General features: G+C 44.5%; 1 long non-coding RNA gene across 3 annotated transcripts in view; it reads left to right on the top strand.

The window, feature by feature from the left end:
- The first annotated feature begins 2,068 nt into the window (after positions 1-2,068).
- Positions 2,069-18,991, top strand: part of LOC138748883 (uncharacterized) — a 29,431-nt gene continuing 12,508 nt past the window's right edge. For all 3 annotated transcript variants that reach the window (XR_011348297.1, XR_011348296.1, XR_011348295.1), the window contains exon 1: positions 2,069-2,347. This is a non-coding gene — a long non-coding RNA (uncharacterized lncRNA). The remainder of the gene's footprint in view (positions 2,348-18,991) is intronic.

Here is an 18,991-nt window from a genome sequence, read left to right as displayed (position 1 = left end):
TAGAGTGTGAAAGAGACTCTAAAAATATATGGCAATTAGAAGAATACAGTTTACTTTTGTATTCCCGAAGATAATCTCTCTGTAGAGCTAGTGTCAATTAAGCATCTAGTTGACAGTCACCATAAAGTAGCTGAGTTGATGTGGTCTGTCTTGGTCCAGACCATCGATGCTAGGATCCTGGAGACTCCATAGTCCTCCTCTCACGAGTAGTCCCCTCCTTCCAGAGGAGAGATGTTTCCACCCCTCAGAGAATTTCAAACTGCACTAGCAGACAAAATGGGGTTGATTTCGTGGTGCAGAAAGATGGCCACCCTTCTTCCTCCTCTGACGATGATGGCGCTAGATTCAAATCACGACAAGATGGCCACCCAGACTTTTCACGCCATTTTCCAACTGCCACCCTCCTTCCGTGAGTAGCACAGCACGTAGGCTCTGGTGAGTTTGGTGCTGACGGGCTGGATTTGGAACCGTGAACTGTGCAGGATGTGGATTTCCCAGGGGTTCCCTTCGCGTAGCAGACCATTGCCCAGTGTCCCCTCTTACTGCAGCTGGAGCAGACAGAGTCCTTAGCTGGGCATCGAGAGCAAGGATGCTGGGTTCTACCGCAAAAGAAGTACTCCCTAATGCGGGAGTGCTCCCTACCATGGGAGGTGGCTGCCATTAGGGCAGGGGTAGCGGAGGCTGCCGGTCCTGGGAAGGGTTCGCTGGGGAGACTGTTGTCGTTGACTTCGAGGTTGTCGGTCTCAAACTGGGCCTGTTCAAGGGACTTGGCTAATTCAATGTGGCTGGCCAAATCTTTCTTACCCGACTCAAGTAGTCGCTGCCTCATATACCTCAAACGGATCCCCGCAACTAGGGTGTTTTAGATCTGGTCTTCCTCATGAACATGACCAGTAGCCATTTCACATCGGCACTTCTTGGCAAGAGGTCACAGGTTAAGCAGATAGTCGTTGATGGTCTCTCCAGACCATTGCTGATGTAGAGCGAGTCAATGCCTCGCTAGGACCTCGTTTTGTGACTTCAGGTACTGAGCTTTCAAAGTCTCAATGGCAGCATTATAGGTTGCACCGTTCCGAATGGCTGCATACCCTTTAGTTCCAACCCTGGAAATGAGGGCCAACCTCCTAAGTTCATCCATGTTGAACATGCCCTTGGTCACGTTCAGGTAGGCCTGAAAGCAGTCCAGCCAGTAAGCAAACTTCTTGGCGGCATCTGGCATACTCGGCTTGAGCAGCGATTCTATTTTCTCACAACTGGAAGGAGAACACATGCTCTTATTAGTTTATATCAAAGGGTAGGGCCTTACAATGGTCTTAGGTGGGAAACCTGGGTTATAAATGGGTTGATGGGGGCAGAGCTAGCCATCAGCACAACTCATCACCAGTGAATCTCAATTCACTGAAGAATGGGATGAGAATTTTATTTTGATCCAGAGGGTAGTAACTCTTTGGAATCATCTGCTAAAAAGGGTCTGTTGTTATATTCAAATTGAAGATTAATAGATGTTTGGTTATTAAATGTGCAAATGAGATCTTAAAGAAAAATAGCCATGAACTTAAGAATACTGGAGCAGGCAAGAGGGACCAAGTGACTTGCTCCTGTTTTTAGTTCATATATTCAGACATTACCTCCATAGCCAAATATTGCCAGTTCCTCTTGCCCTCGCACTATAAATATCTGTAACAAGATGTATAGTGAGACAAAGCCATTTATCTAAGATCTTCCCCAGAATCCCAGTAGAAAAATGAGTAAAGTAACAAATCAATGTCTTAGTCCTACCGACTAAGCCTTTGCTCAGTCCAAAATTTTGTGCAAATGCACAAAATAATGTACAGCCATTTTAACTCTTTGACTTAAAATGAACTATTGGGGCAGCACACTCTCTCATGGTGAACTGGCCCGCATGTAACGCCACAAGGCGGGACAGCCATGCGAAGGTGGTGCCATCAGGGGTTCTTCCTGACTCAAGCCTTCCAAGCAGCATGCACCTCGGGCAGTGATTATGATGTCACCACACACTGAGCCAGCACTCCCCTTAAAGGGGCACATGCTAAATTCAAATAAAACAGTCGTTAACGACCCTCGGCATGGTGGCTGTGCTTTCTTCAGCTGCGCCTAGCATCACATTGCTGAACCCGATGAGCCCAGACGTCTTTCTGGTCTCCGCGACATGGACTCGGCTGAGATTAATGCTGTGGTAATCAAGCTTGCCCCCCCCCCTTCTGGACCCATCGCCGGCGGATGTGGTTTGGGCAGGTGGAAGCGCAGACGCCACGATGTTCTACCACGCTGGACCAAAAAACAGCAGCTAGGGTGGACAACCTCATACACCATCCACCGGCAAAGGGTAAATATACCACCCTCAAGACGCACCTAGGCACGTTTTGCTTCATCCCCCATCAGCAGGCTTCCAGGCTCTTGCACCTGGATGGGCTTGGGGATCGCAGCCCATCAGTACTAATGGATGAAATTCTGGCCCTGGTGGAGTATCATAAGCCTCGTTTCCTCTTCCGCCAGATTTTCCTTGAACAGATGCCTGAGGATATCCAGCTGCTCCTGGCAGACAAGGATTTTGCGGACCCACATAATGTCATGGCCTGGTCGGATGCCCTCTGGTGTACTAAGAGGGAGAAGGGGATCATATAAACATATAACATTATGAAAGGAATAGATAGATTAGAGTCAGGAAAGTTATTTCCATTGCTAGGTGACACAAGAACTTCGGAATATAGCCTCAGGATTTGAAGGAGTTGGTTGAGGATGAAGATGAGGAGAAACTGTATTTACTTGAGAGTGTTGAATCTCTGGAATTTTCTGTCCAAGGAAACAGTGGAATCAGCTTCACTAACAGTGCCAGCGTACTGGGTTTTGATATGATACTGTCTGTAAGGAGTTTGTATGTTCTCGTTATCTGGTTTCCTCCAGTTGCCCTTCCCTTCAAAATGTACCGGGGTTGTAAGTTAATTGGGAAAATTGGGCGGCATGGGCTCATGAGCTGGTAGGGCCTGTTACTGTGCTATATGTCTAAATTTAAAATTTAAAATATTTAAGATACAGTAAGATAGATTTTTGCATGGGAATTTAGGCTTTTGTAGATATGTAGAGCAGAATCCATGGCCAGATCAGCCATTATCTCATTTAATAGCAGAACAGGATTGATGACCCCGATAGCCTACTCCTATCTGCTACTTCTTATGTTATCATTCGCTAATGCTTAAGTTAATAGTGATAACTTAAACATAATCCTTGTCAAATTACTGCATATGTTATAGAAATTTAAATTTAAGCATACAGCACAGTAACAGGCCCTTCTGACCCACAAGACCATTCTGCCCAAATACCAACATTAATCACTGAATGTTTTGAAGGGTGGGAGGATACCAGAGCACCTGGAGGAAATCCATGCCGTCAAGGGGAGAACCTACAAACTCCTGACAGACAGTGCTGGATTCGAATCAGGTTGTTGCTGCAGTAATAATGTTGCACCAAATTGCTACAATAACCATGCTACTCACAGTTTGAGGTGAGAATTTCATCTTGGATTCAGATGGCAAATTTGAACCACTCGAGATTTGCTTTCATAGATTCACGTTACATCACAAATTCCCTCAGTGGGACTGCAGTTTGAATATTTAAATATTTGGACAAAGTTTCCTCCCTTTTCATTGGCTGGGGAGAGGATTGAAAGTCTGCTCTCTGAGAGATATTTTGAAATTGGCTCTTGGTTAGTTGATAAACTGGGAAATCTACTTCCACTAGTTAAATACAATCTGGAATTATGTTCCTTGGAGCATCGAAACCAAGAAATGTCAACCATTCTGATGGAATTTGGAACTGCTATATTCCAGACTTCTGTTGGGGTTTCAATTTCAACCTGTACTGCCAAAACTGCATTGTTACATTGCAAAAGCAAAACACTCGAGGCACACTTTAAAATGTAGCAGTGTAACTGCAATGGCCTTGATGTCCAGAGTTCCAAATTTAAAAAGTGTGCTTCCACTCTTTGTCTGTTCAGTTATTAGAAATGTAATATTCCAAGTTTGGTGAGAACCAAGCAGATGCCTAGGGACATGCAAGGACAGGATTCTCTTCCAAAAGTTAGAAAGTTTTAAGAAGCAGGAAGGAAAGGGAAAGTGGTACTCCAGTACATCAGTGAGGAAGCATTGCAATGTTGGAGATGATTGAAGCATTACACTTAGTGCAGCGGTTAGTAGAATGCTATTGCATCGCAAATGTCCTGGGATATAATCGAGCCCTGTCTGTGAGGAGTTGGACATTCTCCCTGTGTCTGGATGGGTTTCCGCTGGGTGCTCTAGTTTCCTCCCACCCTTTAAAAACATACAGGGTTTGATGGTTAACTGGTGTATTTGGACCAGAAGGGCCTGTTACCATGCTGTATTGCTAAATTAAATTTAAAAACATGTAAAATATTTAACAGTGAGATTTTGAAGAGAAGGGGATTTCATCTCCAATTCTCTGGTCAATGTCTATTTCTCCATCAACATAACTAAAACTGAAGCAAACAATGGGAAACTGGAGGCACGAAGCAGGTCAGGCAGCATCCAAGATAGAAATGATCAGTTAGTGTTCCAGGTCAGGACTCTTTATTAAGAGTATGAAGCTTGTGCATAAATCAAGACTCTGTTTTCTATATCACGCTAATGATTGCATTTGAAAACATACTTAAATGGCACTAAATAATGTACTAATGTTACTTTTTCATAAGGCTTATGGTATGTTAAAACTCTACATCCCTTGAAGTGATCTATTTTGAGGTAATAGAGCTGGATGACTAATGTGGGACTGAATATGTGGGGAGGCATGATCACTATGTTGAGAAATACTGTCAGCCAGGTGGATAAGGTGTGCCAAGCCTCCTCCTGTAGGTTGCAGTGTTGTCTTACCTAAATGGAATAGGTTTTACTTTTAAAGTCCTGATGTCTATTTTGTTTGCTTAAAGGCTAATCAGGCTAAATCTCTGCTCATCGGCAGTTATTAATCAGGGTAATTATATTATATGCCTTTTCAAAAATACATATTGCTATGATTCAAATTAGAAATGTGTGAATCATGTTTTTTAAAAAAAATTGATTCTAGATTTTGTTATTGAGCTCATGAAAAACATAATTTCACAAACCTTAGCACTGTAGAATTGATTGATTTCCTTGAGATTTCCCAGATTCCATTGCAACTGCAGCAGACAATTTGCAAGAGGAGTTACTACATATAAATGCAGGTAGCTCAAGGGGCCTAGAGAGTTCAGCAACTGTGCTTTTTTGAAAATTAAATTCACTACTTCAAAATTATCACAATTTATATCCATATATATCTATCTCTATCTACATACCTAGCTATATATATATATATATATATATGTTGTGTTGTGGGAGGCGAAGGCCCCAGTCCGGGCACAGAGAGAGCAGCGGCGGCCCCGGCCCCGGTCCGGGCGAAAGGTAGGCGGCGGCGGCCCCGATCCGGGCAGGAGCAAGGGGGAGACGGCGGCCCCGGCCTCAGTCGAGTGAGGCAGGGGGAGGCCCCGATCCGAGCAGAGAGTGGGAGGCGGAGGCCCCAGTCCAGGCACAGGGAGAGCTGCGGTGGCCCCGGCCCCGGTCCGGGCGAAGGGTAGGCGGCGGCGGCCCCGATCCGGGCAGAGAGTGGGAGGCGGCGGCCCCAGTCCAGGCACAGAGAGAGCAGCGGTGGCCCCGGCCCCGGTCCGGGCGAAGGGTAGGCGGCGGCGGCCCCGATCCGGGCAGGAGCAAGGGGGAGATGGCGGCCCTGGCCTCGGTCGAGTGAGGCAGGCGGAGGCCCCGATCTGAGCAGAGAGTGGGAGGCGGAGGCCCCAGTCCGGGCACAGGGAGAGCTGCGGCGGCCCCGGCCCCGGCGAAGGGTAGGCGGCGGCGGCCCCGATCCGGGCAGAGAGTGGGAGGCGGCGGCCCCAGTCCGGGCACAGAGAGAGCAGCGGCGGCCCCGGCCCCGGTCCGGGCGAAGGGTAGGCGGCGGCGGCCCCGATCCGGGCAGGAGCAAGGGGGAGAAGGCGGCCCCAGCCTCGGTCGAGTGAGGCAGGCGGAGTCCCCGATCCAGGCAGAGAGTGGGAGGCGGAGGCCCCAGTCCGGGCACAGGGAGAGCTGCGGCGGCCTCGGCCCTGGTCCGGGCAGTATGGACCGACCTAGGAGGGGAGGAAGACCCCTCCAGCCCAGGTAAGAAACCTGCATAGGAGAAGGCCACTCCGATATAAAACCTACGACCCAAGGACCTCGCTGCCACGTCCCAGCTTGCTTGGCCACGGCACACGAACCATGGGTGTAAAGGGTGGGGCCAGTACTGCGCGCACTGCACTCTACCTAAAAGCTCCTTTGCGCAGGCCCGAGGACAGGTCCACGTCCTCCCCCTCCATGTCCTCCCCCTCCACGTCCTCCCCCTCAAAAGATGCTCACAAACTCAAGCTAGCATGCTGGAACATCAGAACCATGCTAGACAAGGCTGACAGCCACAGACCTGAACGTTGGTCTGCCCTCATTGCACATGAACTCCTCAGACTTGACATCGACATAGCCGCTCTCAGTGAAGTCCGCCTGGCAGATGTAGGCAGCCTCCAAGAACACGGCGCGGGCTACACACTCTACTGGTCTGGCAAGCCTTCGGATGAACGACGCCTATCTGGTGTAGGCTTTATGGTCAAGAACTTCATTGCCTTCAAACTCGAAAACCTACCGACAGGCCACTCGGACCGAATCATGTCCATGCGACTCCCCCTTCAAAACAAGCGTTGCGTCACCCTCATCAGTGTCTATGCTCCAACCCTCCAGGCGGAACCAGCAGAAAAGGACAAGTTCTACACTGACCTGCGCAACCTCATCCAATGCACCCCTACAGCCGACAAGGTTGTCATCCTTGGCAACTTCAACGCTCGCGTCGGCAAAGACTCAGAAACCTGGCCAGGAATCCTGGGCAAGCATGGCGTCGGCAAGGTCAACGACAATGGGCGCCTCCTGTTGGAGCTCTGCGCTGAACAGCGACTTGTCATTACAAACACCCTTTTTCAGCAGAGGGACAGCCTTAAGACTACCTGGATGCATCCCCGATCCAAACACTGGCACCTCCTGGACTACATCCTGGTGCGAGAAAGTGAAAAACGAGATGTGGTCCACACCAGGGTCATGCCCAGCGCGGAATGCCACACTGACCACCGGCTGGTTCACTGCAAGCTCAACCTTCACTTCAAGCCAAAGCCCAGGAACAGTAAAGCCCCCAGAAAGAGGTTCAATGTTGGAAACCTGCAGTCAGACGAAGCGAGAGGAAACTTCCAGGCAAACCTCAAAGCAAAGCTCAACGATGCAACCCGCCTCACGGACCCGTCCCCTGAAACCCTCTGGGATCAGTTGAAGACTACCATACTGCAATCCACTGAAGAGGTACTGGGCTTCTCCTCCAGGAAAAACAAGGACTGGTTTGACGAAAACAGCCAGGAAATCCAGGAGCTGCTGGCAAAGAAGCGAGCTGCCCACCAGGCTCACCTTACAAAGCTGTCCTGTCCAGAGAAGAAACAAGCCTTCCGTCGCGCATGCAGCCATCTTCAGCGCAAACTCCGGGATATCCAAAATGAGTGGTGGTCTAGCCTCGCCAAACGAACCCAGCTCAGCGCGGACATTGACGACTTCAGGGGTTTCTACGAGGCTCTAAAGGCTGTGTACGGCCCCTCACCCCAAGTCCAAAGCCCGCTGCGCAGCTCAGACGGCAAAGTCCTCCTCAGCGACAAGATCTCCATCCTCAACCGATGGTCAGAACACTTCCAATCTCTTTTCAGTGCCAACCGCTCAGTCCAAGATTCCGCCCTGCTCCAGCTCCCTCAACAGCCCCTAAGGCTAGAGCTGGATGAGGTCCTCACCCTGGATGAGACATATAAGGCAATCGAACAACTGAAAAGTGGCAAAGCAGCAGGTATGGATGGAATCCCCCCAGAGGTCTGGAAGGCTGGCGGCAAAACTCTGCATGCCAAACTGCATGAGTTTTTCAAGCTTTGTTGGGACCAAGGAAAACTACCTCCGGACCTTCGTGATGCCACCATCATCACCCTGTACAAAAACAAAGTCGAGAAATCAGACTGCTCAAACTACAGGAGAATCACGCTGCTCTCCATTGCAGGCAAAATCTTCGCTAGGATTCTCCTAAATAGAATAATACCTAGTGTTGCCGAAAATATTCTCCCAGAATCACAGTGCGGCTTTCGCGCAAACAGAGGAACTACTGACATGGTCTTTGCCCTCAGACAGCTCCAAGAAAAGTGCAGAGAACAAAACAAAGGACTCTACATCACCGTTGTTGACCTCACCAAAGCCTTCGACACCGTGAGCAGGAAAGGGCTTTGGCAGATACTAGAGCGCATCGGATGTCCCCCAAAGTTCCTCAACATGATTATCCAACTGCACGAAAACCAACAAGGTCTGGTCAGATACAGCAATGAGCTCTCTGAACCCTTCTCCATTAACAATGGCGTGAAGCAAGGCTGTATTCTCGCACCAACCCTCTTTTCAATCTTCTTCAGCATGATGCTGAACCAAGCCATGAAAGACCTCAACAATGAAGACGCTGTTTACATCCGGTACCGCACGGATGGCAGTCTCTTCAATCTGAGGCGCCTGCAAGCTCACACCAAGACACAAGAGCAACTTGTCCGTGAACTACTCTTTGCAGATGATGCCGCTTTAGTTGCCCATTCAGAGCCAGCTCTTCAGCGCTTGACGTCCTGCTTTGCGGAAACTACCAAAATGTTTGGCCTGGAAGTCAGCCTGAAGAAAACTGAGGTCCTCCATCAGCCAGCTCCCCACCATGACTACCAGCCCCCCCACATCTCCATTGGGCACACAAAACTCAAAATGGTCAACCAGTTTACCTATCTCGGCTGCACCATTTCATCAGATGCAAGGATCGACAATGAGATAGACAACAGACTCGCCAAGGCAAATAGCGCCTTTTGAAGACTACACAAAAGAGTCTGGAAAAACAACCAACTGAAAAACCTCACAAAGATAAGCGTATACAGAGCCGTTGTCATACCCACACTCCTGTTCGGCTCCGAATCATGGGTCCTCTACTGGCATCACCTACGGCTCCTAGAACGCTTCCACCAGCGTTGTCTCCGCTCCATCCTCAACATCCATTGGAGCGCTTTCATCCCTAACGTCGAAGTACTCGAGATGGCAGAGGTCGACAGCATCGAGTCCACGCTGCTGAAGATCCAGCTGCGCTGGGTGGGTCACGTCTCCAGAATGGAGGACCATCGTCTTCCCAAGATCGTGTTATATGGCAAGCTCTCCACTGGCCACCGTGACAGAAGTGCACCAAAGAAAAGGTACAAGGACTGCCTAAAGAAATCTCTTGGTGCCTGCCACATTGACCACCGGCAGTGGGCTGATAACGCCTCAAACCGTGCATCTTGGCGCCTCACAGTTTGGCGGGCAGCAACCTTCTTTGAAGAAGACCGCAGAGCCCACCTCACTGACAAAAGGCAAAGGAGGAAAAACCCAACACCCAACCCCAACCAACCAATTTTCCCCTGCAGCCGGTGCAACCGTGTCTGCCTGTCCCGCATCGGACTTGTCAGCCACAAATGAGCCTGCAGCTGACGTGGACTTTTTACCCCCTCCATAAATCTTCGTCCGCGAAGCCAAGCCAAAGAGAAAAGAAAAGAAAATATATAGCTATATATATAGATATATATATATATATTGATATATATCTTCACACACACACACACACACACACACACACACACACACACACACACACACACACACACACACACACACACACACACACACACACACACACACACACACACACACACAAAACCCTGCTTCTATGTATGCACTGGTGTCATTTAGATGAAATGATGAAGTGAAGCTAAGTGTAGGACAGTTATCCAGGATGGTGGCATGTTACATATTTATCCTTCAATATGTTACCAAAACTAATACAACATATCAAAAGTGTGCACACCTCTAAAATAAACAATTTTTAAACATTGTGAGCACCTAGATGGGATCATTTCTGAATTCCTTCTGATGCAAATTCTATGAGTTCTGTGATGGTTAATGTTATTAACGTGGGATTTAATGAGTCAGGTAGATGTGGTCCAGGAGATGGTTGATGGAATGATGGAACAAGTCTGGGCCGGGGGGTGGGGGGGTGGTGGTGTGTGGGGGATGAGGGGAAGCGGAGGGAGGGGCTTAGTTGGGGAAATAGTGTACTTTTTCTACCATAACATTTCTGCTTGCTCTCGATGAAAGACTTCAAATTTCTCAGACCCATCTGAAATGATCCATCTTTGTTTTGAGCATTCATGTGGCAGGGATTTCCACAACTTTTTATACTTTTTATACTTTATATTTTATACTTCAACCAAGCTTTCAGAATATTTTTAAATCTGGTAATCTCTTGGTTTGAAAAACTTGGAATGCAGTTTCTGATTTTGAAGGTTATTTTCAGGAATGCAAATGATGTTGTTTTCTCAAGGGAACTAGTTGAGTGTCATTAGAGTAGGGATCTTCAAAGTGGTTGATATCGACCCCAGGAGTTGATGGAACTATTCAAAGAGTCAAAAATGCCAGGGTGTCAAAAGAAAGGGTGGATAGAGGGGAGTCGATAAACAGTTGGGGGGAGGGGGTTGATTGAACATTTGGAGTTGAAAGATTTGTGAAGCCCAAGCTCCCCGCTCCTGTCGGGAGCTTAAGGTGACTTCTTTGATGTGGACAGCACCACAACCGATGTTGAGAATGGAATCACCGTCACCGATGCTGAAGACTTGGACCCAGCTCCGTTTGGCATCTTCCCAGCCAGAAGCAAAGGATATATTTTACCGTTATTGTAATCACTTGTTTGCTTAATTTACAGATTTGTTATTTGGTGATTGGGGTGTTGTAACAAAGTTTGGGTTGTTACTCGGAGGCCCGGACATCACGCATATGTTATGCAGTTTCTCTTATTAATGTGTCTACTTATTTATTGATCTATTTATCTATCTATTTATTTACTTCTACATGCCTGGGGGTCTATGAGGGACCCTTGGATTAGGGTGTTGATACTGGAAATGTTGGCTTGGGAGAGGATGTGGCCTTTCATCTGTTGTCTTGCCAAAGTTTTTTGTGTAGATTTCTGGTGGTGTCTCTACAGTACTTTAAAGTGTGTGCTCCATGTAGTCCATGTCTCAGATGCATACAGCAGGATTGGAATTACTATTGAATGATAGACCATGAAGTCAGGTATCGGACATTTTAATGTTGGAGAACAAATTTGGTCTAGTGATCATAACTCTGTTAGTTTTAGGGTAGTTTTAGGGAAGAGCAAGGAAGGCCCTAAAGTTGAGGTTCTGGATTGGAGAAGAGCAAATTTCGAAGGAATAAGAAGGGATTTGGGGAGTATTGAGTGGGTCAGGATATTTTCAGGTAAGGATGTAAATGAAAAATGGAGGATATTCAAAAAAGAAATTTTGAGGGCAAGTTCATCTCCAATTCTCTGGTCAATGTCTATTTCTCCATCAACATAACTAAAACTGAAGCAAACAATGAGAAACTGGAGATATGTCCCAGTGAGGATCAAAGAAAAGGCTGGAAGTCATAGGGAGGCTTGGTTTTTGAGGAATATTGGAAATTTGGTTAGGAGAAAAAGGGAGGTGTACAAGAGATATAAAAAGCAGGGAGCTGAGAATTTGAAGGAGGACTACAAGGAGTGTAGAAGGAATCTTAAGAAAGAAATTAGAAAGGTCAAAAAAAGGGATGAAGAGGTTTTGGTAGACAGAGTATAGGTACATTAAAAGTAAAAGATTAGTGAGGGATAAAATTGGACCCCTTGTAGATAGCGAGAGTAGGCTGAGCGAGAAGTCAGAGGAAATGCGGGAAATTTTGAATGATTTCTTTGCCTCGGTATTCACTAGGGAAAAAAAAATATTGAACTAGTTGAAGTAAAGAAAAATAGTGGGGAGGTCATGAAGCATATAAGGATAATGGAGGAGGAAGTGATGGCTGTGTTGAAAAAGATAAAGGTGGATAAATCTCCAGGACTGGACAAAATATTCCCAAGGACACTCAGGGAAGCTTGTGGACAGATAGTGGGGCCATTAACAGAGATACTTAGGATGTCACTGCCCACAGGGGTAGTGCCATAGGATTGGAGGGTTGCGCATGTGGTTCCGCTGTTTAAGAAAGGGCCCAAATGTAAACCTGAGAATTATAGGCCCGTGAGTCTGACATCTGTGGTGGGCAAGTTGATGGAAAGTGTTCTGAGGGATGGTATTTACAAATATTTGGAGGTACAGGGATTGATAGGGAGTAATCAGCATGGTTTTGTCAGGGGTAGATCATGCTTGACAAACCTGATTGAGTTTTTCAAGGGGGTTACAAAAAAGGTTGAAGAAGGGAAAGCTGTGGATGTTGTCTATTTAGACTTTAGTAAAGCTTTTGACAAAGTTCCCCACAGGAGGTTAGGAAAAAAGGTGGAGGCATTAGGTATAAATAAGGAGGTAGTGAAATGGATTCAGCAATGGTTGGATGGGAGGTATCAGAGAGTAGTGGTAGAAAATTGTTTGTCCAATTGGAGGCCGGTGACTAGTGGAGTTCCTCAGGGATCGGTCCTGAGTCCACTATTGTTTGTTATATATATTAACGATCTGGAAGTAGGGGTGGAGAATTGGATAAGCAAGTTTGCGGATGATACAAAGATTGGTGGTGTTGTGGACAGTGAGGAAGATTACCGTAGATTAAAAGGTGATTTAGGAAGGCTGGAGGTGTGGGCTAAGAAATGGCTGATGGAATTTAATACAGATAAGTGTGAGGTGTTACATTTTGGAAAGGCAAATCTAAATAGGTCATATGCATTAAATGGTAGGCTATTGAGATGTGCAGAACAACAAAGGGATTTAGGAGTGATGGTAAATAGTACCCTCAAGGCTGATACTCAGGTAGATGGTGTGGTGAAGAAGGCATTTGGAATGTTGGCCTTCGTAAATCGGAGTATTGAATTCAAGAGTAGGGAGGTTATGATGAAATTGTACAAGGCATTGCTGAGGCCAAATTTGGAGTACTGTGTACAGTTTAGGTTATCAATTTATAGGGAAGATATAAACAAAATAGAGAGAGTGCAGAGAAGGTTCACGAGAATGTTGACAGGATTTCAAGGTTTGAATTACAGGGAAAGGTTGTGCAGACTGGGGCTTTTTTCTCTGGAGCGTAGAAGATTGAGGGGGAACTTGATAGAAGTGTTTAAGATTTTAAAAGGGACAGACAGAGTAAATGTGGATAGACTTTTTCAATTAAGAGTGGGGGGGATTCAAACTAGAGGACATGGTTTAAGATTGAAGGGGGAAAATTATAAGGGGAGCATGAGGGGAAATTTCTTCACGCAAAGGGTGGTAGGGATGTGGAATGAGCTTCCGGCAGACGTGGTTGAGGCGGATCATTTGTTACATTTAAGGATAGACTAGATAGTTACATGAAGAGGAGAGGACTGGAGGTGTATGGACCGGGTGCTGGTCAGTGGGACTGGGAGGGTGGGGATTTGTTACGGCATGGACTAGTAGGGCTGAACTGGCCTGTTCTGTGCTGTTGTACAGACACAGAGTATACTTTTAAAGTTAATATTAAGTTTGATGTTTTGACCTTCATTCATTCTTTTTCACAGACAAAGTCTGAAGATGAGGGAAATCTCATTATTAAAATTAATCTTCCTTGGAAGATGGCTCCTGAAACACGAAAAGTGGTCAATGTATTCCAGGGTCTCATTGTCAACTTTAACCCTTCAGGACAGTGTTGCTCAGCAAAGTTGATTGTGAGAGGACTATAATTTTGCCAATGTCCAATTTAACACTCATTTTCTTGTATGCTTCAGCAAATGAATCAATAATTATGGAATTTAGTCACTGAGTGTGATAATATAAAAAATATCTGAAATTGGGATGACCTTAATTCTGGGTGGAGGCAAAATAAGTTAAGGTGTTTCCTATCTGCCCTAAAGATTAGGTCCATTCAGGTGTGTTTTGATGCAGCCCTGCTTGACATAAATTGCCACTGAGATTTGATCTGTTACATACATTATATATAATTTTGTAGAAGATGTAGAACAGAGAAGAATTATTGAGTGAAGACACATTGAGGACACTCTACATTGTCTTTTGATTGACAGTCAAAGGCTAATGAATAATTTAAAAAAACCTGATATCTCTTGAAGATGTCACATAGTGAAGATTATCCCCTTTAAACATGTACTGACCATCTCCCTGAACTTGATACAGTCTCCTCCATTCAGCATGGAATGGTTGTTTCAGCTGTAGATGGCTTTGACTACACTCAATAGTTTGTGCTTGTCTTGGTTATTTGCTGGATCTTGTATGAACCTATTCACCAGTTGTGTTTGGTGCCACATGTTTTCTGTTGGACATTGGCCTTCTGATGCATTTAGAGCTTTCTTTTCTCTTGAGGCACGTTGGAGTTTCCGATCCAAGATACGTTGCCCTTTCAGTTCATGTGCTCTTGCTTTCTTGGTTTTTCCTCAACAAACAAATCCTGGTATTTTTCGGTACAGAACCCAATTGTTAATTATGGCAGATGTCAAGTCAGTAGTGATTTTGTAGATTCTTTGCAGCTCCTACTTATTATTGAATTGGCACTGATGTTCTTTTTGAGAAGGATATTGGTTTCAATGACCTTGAACCCTTCAAGGCTGATTGTTTTGTGGCAAGGTTCATGTGACAGATATTCTAGTAAAGATAACAGAGTGAATTAGGCAGTGGTTAGTCTAATAGACTTGGCATGAGTGATGCAAAGATCTTTGTGGCCTTTTGTTCAAAGACATAACCAAACAGATACCTACACATCAATTGGGGTGTTGCTGTGAGTTTTCTTTTTTCTTTATTTCTTTGGCAAATAAAAAAATTGGTTTAGACAAGTTTACATAGTCACCATGCTCCAAATTTACTTAATTGATTATCAACTGCTTTTGGATATTCTGAAGTCATAACAAATGCAATCGAAATCTAACTCCAAGTTTATTGGAAGTGTTCATGAAATAGGGTGGTAAAGAAGGCACATGGAATGTTTGGCTTTATTGGGTGTAGCATTCAGAATAAAAGTAAGGAGGTCCTATAGTTGCAGCTATACAAGACCCTAAGACATAGGAGCAGAAATATGCAATTCAGCCCATCATGTTTGAAACTTTGATGAGGCTAAACTTGGAATATTGCATGCAGATCTGTTGTTTCATTAAAGGAAGGATGTGGAGATTTTAGAAAAGGTACAGATGAGGTTTGCCAGGATGTTGGCTGGTTCAGAGAGTATGAATTATGGGGATAGTTTGGACAAATGTAGGTCATTTTTCTCTGGAGTGTAGCAAGCTGAGGGGAGACATGATAGCATTTGTAAAATCTTGTATCCAGGGCAAAGTGTCACATGATAGAGGACACTTTTATTTGTTTACGTTGAGGGGTGGAAATTTAAAGGAAATGTGCGGGGAAAATATTTTATACAGAGAGATGAGTGCTTGGAATGGACTGCCAGGAGTAGTAGTGGAAACAAATAGTATAGTAGCATTTAAAAGGCTCTAGATAGCCACATGAACATGAATGGAATAGAAGGAAGTCTATCAAGTGCAAGCAGCTGAGTTTTGGTTTGAGTTTGATTTGGACATTATGTTCGGCAGAGACACATTTGCCACAGAGACTGTTCTTGGGTGGTACTGCTCTATGTTTATGAACTCCTTTTATAAAATTCTCCATTTGCCTCTCAATAGATATGAGCATCAGGGATTCTCAGTGATCAGCTATAACATTCAACTGTTTTCTCAAATTTCTCAATGGATGAATACAATAATAGCTTTTGGAAATCTAATTTAGATTAAGTTTGGCAAAAGGGGGGTGGTGGAGAGGGGGAAATGTCATGTGATGTGGTAGAGACAGGAAACAGAGTCGCAGCTCTCCTAAAAAATTGATAAAAAAAAAAGAAAGAAAAAACAACATTTAAAAAATCAACTTGAAAGGAAACATAAATTTAAAACTTACCAGAATATCACCAAGGAAGGATAAACTTGCAGCAAAGACCTTCGGAGTCTAACGAGTTGGAGATGACAATTGGGAGTGGAGTCCTCCTCATAGAAGAAAACCTGGGGCTGAGGTTCAACACGGCCCCATGTGAAGGCGAGTCACGTGATGGAGTAGTGGCTGGTCGGGAAAACCAGCCCTCTCCAGGAAAATAGAAAAAAAAGCCAGGGAAAAGCAAAGCATAACAGAAATAAAGTACAAGAAATAGAAGATAAAGATACACAGAAGAAAAAGAAGATGGCTTCCAAGAAGGAGAAAGTAAGAACAGCTGGAAAAAAAGAAGTAAAAAAGTCCCCGGAGAAAAAGGAAGAAGGCCTTACCTGCAGGAAGGAACAGGACGCTGTGGTGACGAGAAGCACCCGACCTTTGAGGTCAGTACCTGCCCTGCAGGGTTGCGACCCACCATCCAGTACACTACAAAAAATGGCTCTTGGAGCCAAACAAAATTGCGCAGTGTGCAATCAGAGGAGAAAGAGGACACTGGCAGGAGGGGGGCTCAGCAGAGGAATGGGCTGTCACAGACTGAGCAGCTGAGAGACTCGACACCAGGGCTCTCAGCTGGAGGATAAGGAAGACAGCAGAAGAGGGTGCTACAAAACAGACGTGGAAGACAGATGGAGGAAAGATCGACAAGATGACCAAGATCAAGAAGCACAACAGATGAGCAGCCCAAGAGGGGAGGAACAGCAACAAGAGGCCCAGCAAGAAGAGGCCCAACAAAGAGATACAAGCAGCTCATCAGGAAAAACAGAAGAGACACAGACACAAAGAAGTGAAGAAGACACAAACACTGATACAGACACAGAAGAAGAGGAAGAAGAAGACCAAGATCTTCACTGAGAAATGGAAGGTAAAACTGATGGACAAAGAGAAATAAAAAGTAAAACTGATGAACAGAATATAGATGAAGTCTTTTTGAAGAACAAATGAGATCAGTAAAAGAATGGTCGTCATTAGAGTTTAATGCAATTAAAAGAAAAATGAAAAGAACAGAAGATAAAATGCAAAGGTTAGAAATGGTAATGACAGAAATAGGGAAAAGAGAAGAGAATGTGGAAGAGCGGGAAACGGCTGTAGAAATGGAAGTGAATGACTTAAGAGAAAAATTGGAAGAAAGTGACAAAAAAATTAAAGAGACACGAGAGTTGTTATCTCAGAAAATTGATATGTTGGAAAATTATTGTAGGTGAAACAACATAAAAATAGTGGGCCTGAAGGAGGGTAAAGAAGGCACAGACATGAAGGAATTTATAAAAGGATGGATCCTGAAGGTCCTGGGAATGATAGAAATGCAGGAAGAAGTTGAAATAGAAAGGTCACACAGAGCATTAGCTCCGAAACCACAGGCACATCAAAAACCAAGATCCATCATAGTAAAATTTTTGAGATATACGACAAGAGAAAATATATTGGAATGGGCAAGGAATAAAATTAGAGAAGATAAAAAACCATTGGAATACAAGGGTCAAAAAATATTTTTTTACACAGACATAAGTTTTGAACTCTTAAAGAGGAGGAAGGAATTTAATACAGTGAAATCAACTTTATGAAAAAAAGGTTACAAATTCATATTAAGACATCCAGCTGTGCTTAAAATATTTATACCCGGGGAGCAAAACAGACTGTTCTCGGATCCAGAGAAAGCGCAAGAATTTGCAGAATGTTTGCAGGACAGGAGAAGAGATGAAGAGATGTAACAAGAATGAAGAACGGTGATAAAGTATATATAAAGATGTAATAACAATGTATATGTAAAGAACTAAAGAGAGAAAAGAGAAGGGAAGGAAGGGAGTAAGGGGAAAAAAAAGAAGAGAGAGCTTTGTTATATCTCAGCTGCTCAGTCTGTGACAAAGTGTTTTCTGGAGAGGGCTGGGTGGAGGGGGAATAACCGTCACTGCAAAATCAGTTGACACTGTGAACAAGATCGCAACCCAAATGGAAAAGGGAGTTGTGGTTGCCCGGCAAGGGGTATGGGGCAACTCAGAGAGCAGGGTGGGGGGCGGGGGGGAGCTTTGGGGTTAAGGTATTAGTGGATGTGGAAACTGCAGGGGTACTTTATGTCTTAAATGTGTTGTCATATATTAAGTGTAATAAGAGAAAAATAAGAGATGAAAATGGGGAAAAGGGGGATGGAGGTGGCAAAGAAGTGGAAAAGAGATGTATGCAAGAACATTTTGGGAAGAATTAAACCAGATACCAAAATAAAATTATAAAAAATAACATACCAAAAAAAAAGAGATATTTCTTTTAAGTAACATAAGAAATAGAGAATTAGGCCTCAAATTGGATAAAGTGCAAAAGAAATTCATTATGATAGCCTTAGTGATAGCAAAAAAATATAAAATGTCAACTTGGAAAATGGAAGAGAGCATGAGTATACAGCAATGGTACATGGAAATGAATAAATGTATTCCATTCGAAAAAAATAACATATAACTTAAAAAATAAAGTCACAATGTTTGAACAAATTTGGGAACCATACATGGAACATATCAGAGAGAGCTTGCCTACGACCTCCACCCTCTAAAATGAGAATGAAAATGATAAGATGACAAAACGACTGGATTCAATGTGTAATGAATAGATGATGCATTTTTCTTGTTTGTTTTCCTTTGTGTGAAAATATTGTTTTATGGTTTTATTGTATTGTATAAGTTGAATATTTATGGGTATTGGAGGGGGGTGGGTAGAGGGGAGGGAGGGAAGGGAAGAAAAGACCACTGTGTAAATTTAATGAGATACGTTTGTACGTATTTTGGTTGATATGGTTCACAGTGTGAAAAATAAAAAAATATTTAAAAAAACTCAGCCCCATGTAAGTGGTTCACCCATTTGCTGTTGGAGCAAAAAGACGCCGCTGAAGATGAACATGCATGCATGCACGTACGCAGGTGCATGCGTGAATCCATT

Source organism: Narcine bancroftii, chromosome 1 (genome assembly GCF_036971445.1).
Source record: "Narcine bancroftii isolate sNarBan1 chromosome 1, sNarBan1.hap1, whole genome shotgun sequence".
In the NCBI taxonomy this organism is placed as follows: Eukaryota; Metazoa; Chordata; class Chondrichthyes; order Torpediniformes; family Narcinidae; genus Narcine; species Narcine bancroftii.
The sequence above is the reverse complement of the archived record's forward strand: the minus strand, read 5'-3'. Positions and strand labels throughout refer to the sequence as shown.